Source organism: Schistocerca piceifrons, chromosome 10 (assembly GCF_021461385.2).
Source record: "Schistocerca piceifrons isolate TAMUIC-IGC-003096 chromosome 10, iqSchPice1.1, whole genome shotgun sequence".
NCBI classification, from domain to species: domain Eukaryota; kingdom Metazoa; phylum Arthropoda; class Insecta; order Orthoptera; family Acrididae; genus Schistocerca; species Schistocerca piceifrons.
This window is the reverse complement of record NC_060147.1, coordinates 28517927-28524561: the sequence shown is the minus strand read 5'-3', so window position 1 is coordinate 28524561 and position 6635 is coordinate 28517927.

The window sequence follows — 6635 nt, the reverse complement described above, 5'->3', positions numbered from 1 at the left end:
TCGGATAGGCCTAGTAAACTTGAGAATTGCTATTCAAGTTTCGCTTCTGCTTTTAAGGATTTCTTCGTGAACACGAATTTCTTTTCACGCCACATTAACTTATGTTGGCCAGCTGTGGTGGTTTCTGATCCATAGGGCTAAGTTTCAAGTTTCCTTTTTGAGTCTGGTGTTGTCCGTTGCATACAGGCGACCGTGAAACTTCAATCTCCATTTTCTGATGGTACGTGTGGTTTCTCATTTATACAGGCTCTATTTTTGTGAATTTGTTCAAAGATTTTCCAACAAGTTTCCTTAATTGTCATATTTTCTTTTGTTTATCGTGTTTATTGACTATCCCTAACTACTAAGTACGTTTGGTACGACAAATTAAAAATTTGTCTCGCGAAGTTGGCTATTTACGTGCTATTTTGTGTGTTTACATTTCCACTATCAACCCGCTTGGGCGGCGAAATAGTTATTACCTTTGCAAAAACATTATGGCTTAGCTGACACAAAATCTGCACAGGTCACTCCAGTGTTCAAGAAAGGAAGCAGGAGTAACCCGATGTATTATAAACGTACATCACTGACGTCGATTAGCTATAGGTTTTTCAAACATATACTGTGCTCGAACATTATGAATTAACTTGAAGAAAATGATCTATTGACACAAAGTCAGCACGGATTCAGAAAATATTGTTCTTGTGAAACAAAACTAGCTCTTTATTCCCACGAAGTAATGAGTGATATCGACAGGTGATCCTAAATTCATTCCATATTTTTACATTTCCAAAAGGCTTTTGAAATCGTTCCCAACAAGCGGCTTAGCGGAGTAGCGCCTCAGTCGTGCGATTGAATTCGTGATTTGCTGTTGGAAAGATCACATTTCGTAGTAGGAAGAGAGAAGTGATTTCTGGAGTTCCCCAAGTTAGTTTTACAGGCCCTCTGCTGTTCCTTATCTATATAAACGATTTAGGACGCAATTTGACCAGCCGTCGTAGTTTATTTTCAGATGATGCTGTCGTTTATCGGGTAATAAAGACATCAGAGTTTCAAAACAAATTAGAAAAGATATCTGTATGGTGCGAAAATTGGAAATTAAGCTAAACAATAAAAAGTGTAATGTCATCCCCATGAGTGCTAAAAGAAATCTGTTAAAATTCGGTTATACGATAAATCACAAAAATTTGAAGCTATCAGTTCAGTTTAATCGCTAGGAATCATAATTATGGACAACGTAAATTGGAGCTATCAGATAGACAGTGTTGTGGGGGAACTTTGCTAAAGTCTGTGTTTTATTCGCAGAACACTTAGAAGATACTACAGGTCTAAGAGACTGCCCACATTATATTTGTGTGCCCTCTTCTGGAGCATTGCTGTGCGGTGCGGGTTCTTTACAAGACAAAACTGATGGAGGATATGGAGAAAGTCCAAAAACACGCAGTTTCTTTTTTATTATGGTAAAATAGGAGAGAAACTGTCACGGATATGGTAAGCGAGTTGGGGTGGCAGTCGTTAAAACAAAGACTTTTTCGTTTCGGCGATATCTTTTCAGAAAATTTCAGTCTCCAAAGTTCTCCTCCGAATGTGAAAATGTTTTGTAAACACTAACCCAAAGAGTAAGAAATAATCATTGTAATAAAATAAGACAAATCAGGAGACGCACAGAAAGATGTAAGTGTTCGTTATCCCGCGCGCTGTTAGAGAGTGGAAGGGTAGAGAAACAGCGTGAAAGTAGTTTCTTGAACCCTCTGCCAGGCACTTAAGTGTGAACTGCAGAGCAGTCATGTAGAAGGTAGTGAAACGCCAGGAAGGCAAAGTGAAACTTCAAGGGCTCAGACGGTATGTAGTGTTATTTCATTGATTACAAGATCAAGTCAAATACACAAAGAACAGCGAACGAGATGACGCAGTTGTTAGCACACTGGACTCGCATTCGGGAGGACGACGGTTCAAACCCGCGTGCGGCCATCCTGATTTAGGTTTTCCTTGATTTCCCTAAATCCCTTTAGGCAAATGACGGGATGGTTTCTTCTGAATGGGCACGGCCGACTTCCTTCCCCGTTGTTGTTGTTGTGGTCTTCAGTCCTGAGACTGGTTTGATGCAGCTCTCCATGCTACTCTATCCTGTGCAAGCTTCTTCATCTCCCAGTACTTACTGCAACCTACATCCTTCTGAATCTGCTTAGTGTATTCATCTCTTGGTCTCCCTCTACGATTTTTACCCTCCACGCTGCCCTCCAATACTAAATTGGTGATCCCTCGATGCCTCAGAACATGTCCTACCAACCGATCCCTTCTTCTGGTCAACTTGCGCCACAAACTTCTCTTCTCGCCAATCCTATTCAATACTTCCTCATTAGTTATGTGATCTACCAATCCAATCTTCAGCATTCTTCTGTAGCACCACATTTCGAAAGCTTCTATTCTCTTCTTATCCAAACTATTAATCGTCCATGTTTCACTTCCATACATGGCTACACTCCATACAAATACTTTCAGAAAGGACTTCCTGACACTTAAATCTATACTCGATGTTAACAAATTTCTCTTCTTCAGAAACGCTTTCCTTGCCATTGCCAGTCTACATTTTATATCCTCTCTACTTCGACCATCATCAGTTATTTTGCTCCCCAAATAGCAAAACTCCTTTACTACTTTAAGTGTCTCATTTCCTAATCTAATTCCCTCAGCGTCACCCGAGTTAATTAGACTACATTCCATTACCCTTGTTTTGCTTTTGTTGATGTTCATCTTATATCCTCCTTTCAAGACACTGTCCATTCCATTCAACTGCTCTTCAAAGTCCTTTGCTGTCTCTGACAGAATTACAATGTCATCGGCGAACCTCAAAGATTTTATTTCTTCTCCATGAATTTTAATACCTACTCCGAATTTTTCTTTTGTTTCCTTTACTGCTTGCTCAATATACAGATTGAACAACATCGGGGAGAGGCTACAACCCTGTCTTACTCCCTTCCCAACCACTGCTTCCCTTTCATGTCCCTCGACTCTTATAACTGCCATCTGGTTTCTGTACAAATTGTAAATAGCCTTTCGCTCCCTGTATTTTACCCCTGCCACCTTCAGAATTTGAAAGAGAGTATTCCAGTCAACATTGTCGAAAGCTTTCTCTAAGTCTACAAATGCTATAAACGTGGGTTTGCCTTTCCTTAATCTTTCTTCTAAGATAAGTCATAAGGTCAGTATTGCCTCACGTGTTCCAGTGTTTCTACGGAATCCAAACTGGTCCTCCCCGAGGTTGGCTTCTACTAGTTTTTCCATTCGTCTGTAAAGAATTCGTGTTAGTATTTTGGAGCTGTGACTTATTAAACTGATAGTTCGGTAATTTTCACAACTGTCAACACCTGCTTTCTTTGGGATTGGAATTATTATACTTGAAGTCTGAGGGTATATCGCATGTCTCATACATCTTGCTCACCAGATGGCAGATTTTTGTCAGGACTGGCTCTCCCAAGGCCGTCAGTAGTTCCAATGGAATGTTGTCCTTCCCCATCCTTCACTAATCCGATAGGACCGCTGATCCCGCTTTTTGGTCACCTCCCACGAATCATCCAACACAAAGAACTTGACAGTATGACCCCTCTTATCAGTTTGAAAGCTGCACGTTGTGGCCTACATTCGTGGGCTGACTCGACTGCTAAGGGTGTGATAAAACATTTGTAGAGTGTCCAGTACTTGTTCTTGGTGCACAGTACGGCGATCCTTGACGTGGTCCGTCTTAACCTTGACGAGTATACCTACCGTCACATTCCCATATAATAACATCTGGCCACTGTCACACCCAAATGTCTCACAAATGTGGATACTGCACGATTCGACTAGCAGGTGAAACGGACGCCCACAATGAAACTCCTTGTACACTCTGTCAGGAGCTGACAAGGCTGTGTCACAGCAGTACGCGACATCTTCGCACGCCGCGTTCTTCACAGTGTTCAATGAAGATCTGACTCAGTTCATGCCCTTACATCCCCTACTAGGGCTAGTAACAACATTAATGGTGGCCGTACTACACGACTACCCATTAAAATTGCTACACCAACAAGAAATGCAGATGATAAACGAATATTCATTGGACAAATATATTATACTAGAACTGACATGTGATTACATTTTCATGCGATTTGGGTGCATAGCTCCTGAGAAATCAGTACCCAGAACAACCACCTCTGGCCGTAATAATGGCCTCGATATGCCTGGGCATTGAGTCAAACAGAGCTTGGATGGCGTGTACAGGTACAGCTGCCCATGCAGCTTCAACACGATACCACAGTTCATCAAGAGTAGTGACTGGCGTATTGTGACGCGCCAGTTGCTCCGCCACCATTGACCAGACGTTTTCAACTGGTGAGAGATCTGGAGAATGTGCTGGCCAGGGCAGCAGTCAAGCATTTTCTGTATCCACAAAGGCCCGTACAGGACCTGCAACATGCGGTCGTGCATTATTCTGCTGAAATGTAGGGTTTCGCAGGGATCGAATGAAGGGTAGAGCCACGGGTCGTAACACATCTGAAATGTAGCGTCCACTGTTCAAAGTGACGTTAATGCGAACAAGAAGTGACCGAGACGTGTAACCAATGGCACCCCATACCATCACGCCGGGTAATAGCCCAGTATGGCGATGACGAATACACGTTTCCAATGTGCGTTCACCGCGATGTCGCCAAACACGGATGTGACCATCACGATGCTGTAAACAGAACCTGGATTCATCCGAAAAAATGACGTTTTCGTGCAGCCAGGTTCGTCGCTGGGTACATCGTCGCAGGCGGTCCTGTCTGTGATGCAGCGTCAAGGGTAACCGCAGCCATGGTCTCCGAGCTGATAGTCCCTGCTGCTGCAAACGTCGTCGAACTGTTCGTGCAGATGGTTGTTGTCTTGCAAACGCCCCTATCTGTTGACTCAGGGATCGAGACGTGGCTGCACGATCCGTTACAGCCATGCGGATACGACGCCTGTCATCTCGACTGCTAGTGATACGAGGCCGTTGGGATCCAGCACGGCGTTCCGTATTACCCTCCTAAACCCACCGATTTCTTATTCTGCTAACAGTCATTGGATCTTAACCAACGCGAGAAGCAATGTCGCGATACGATAAACCGCAATCGCGATACGCTACAATCCGACCTCTATCAAATTCGGAAACGCGATGGTACGCATTTCTCCTCGTTACACGAGGCATCACAACAGACGTTTCACCAGGCAACGCCGGTCAACTGCTGTTTGTGTACGAGAAATCGGTTGGATACGTTCCTCATGTCAGCACGTTGTAGGTGTCGCCACCGGCGCCGACCTTGTGTGAATGTTCTGAGAAGCTTATCATTTGCATATCACAGCATCTTCTTCCTGTCGGTTAAATTTCGCGTCTGTAGCACGTCATCTTCGCGGTGTAGCAATTTTAATGGCCAGTAGTGCAGTTCTAAGTCTCGGAGGCTGTTGAACTCAGATGTTAAGTCCCATAGTGCTTCGAGCCATTTGAACCATTTTTTTGATCGAGTAATAAATTAAATCATCTGCTGACCATTTGTTCCAAAGCAAGCTTTTGGGAGGCTTTCGAATGATACAACGTGCCCTGTCGGGTAGGCAATAAACACGAAAATGAAACGTTGTGTTGTTTCATTTTTTGGAAATGGCCTACCGGCGAAAGCATTTAGCACGCTAACAGACATCTGTTCCATTACGCAATGACAATGGCTTCAAACCGTCGATTTCAAGATCTACGAAAAATCTCAGCTATAGATTAAAAAGAAAACATTAAGCGAAAACCAGATGGAGAAGAAAAATTAAACGGAACGAACATCGACTATGTTTGATTCCCCCACTGCAGTTAACTTCGCGATTTGTTTCTGTGCTGCATACTCGCAGGTGTGTTTTGAGTAGCGTAAAATATAAACTAAATATTCGATTAAATCGTTCTTTGGGTATGTCGTAACAATCCCATTTCTGGATTGGTACGGCATTCTCACTGCTAAATAAATAAAGTGGAGAAGTGGGTTCCACTATTTTTGTTTCAATTATCTGTGGGTTAGTACGGCAACTTTACTAAGTGGATCGAGATGTGGTTTAATTACGTCTGTTTATCCTTCAAGTTGAATTGGTACGGAATCCTCGTTGCACATAGTAAACGAAATAAAAGTGAACTCATCCGATACGGGTCTAATTATGGTTCTGTTCTTCCTTCACGGAGTCGGCCTTTCCTTTTTCGACCTAGGTTCCTCTGTGTTTTCGGATTGTAAATTCTGTTTCTTCTTCGGTAGAGAAAGTATTATCAGCTACCTATCGTGCACAACCATTTCGCTATTACCATCATATCCTGACAACAAACCGAAGCCCGTCCTCTGCCTTACCTTCAAATGGCATCCCTTCACAATTTTACATGCAGAGTGGCATTGTAACAATGAATTATTAATGCTGTTGTCATAAAGCACGATTTTGTCGCTCCGTTAACTGCACAATACTAAATTTTCGCCTTTTTTTAACTCCATCTTATGCAAAACACAATGTACTTGTTTTTTATCGAGCCATTCATGACTCCTATGCGTCATCTTTTGATGGTCTGAATTTATTTTTGTAAAATATCATACAAAGATAATGCCTCCTTGTAGGAGATGACTACCTCATCATATAAAACACCT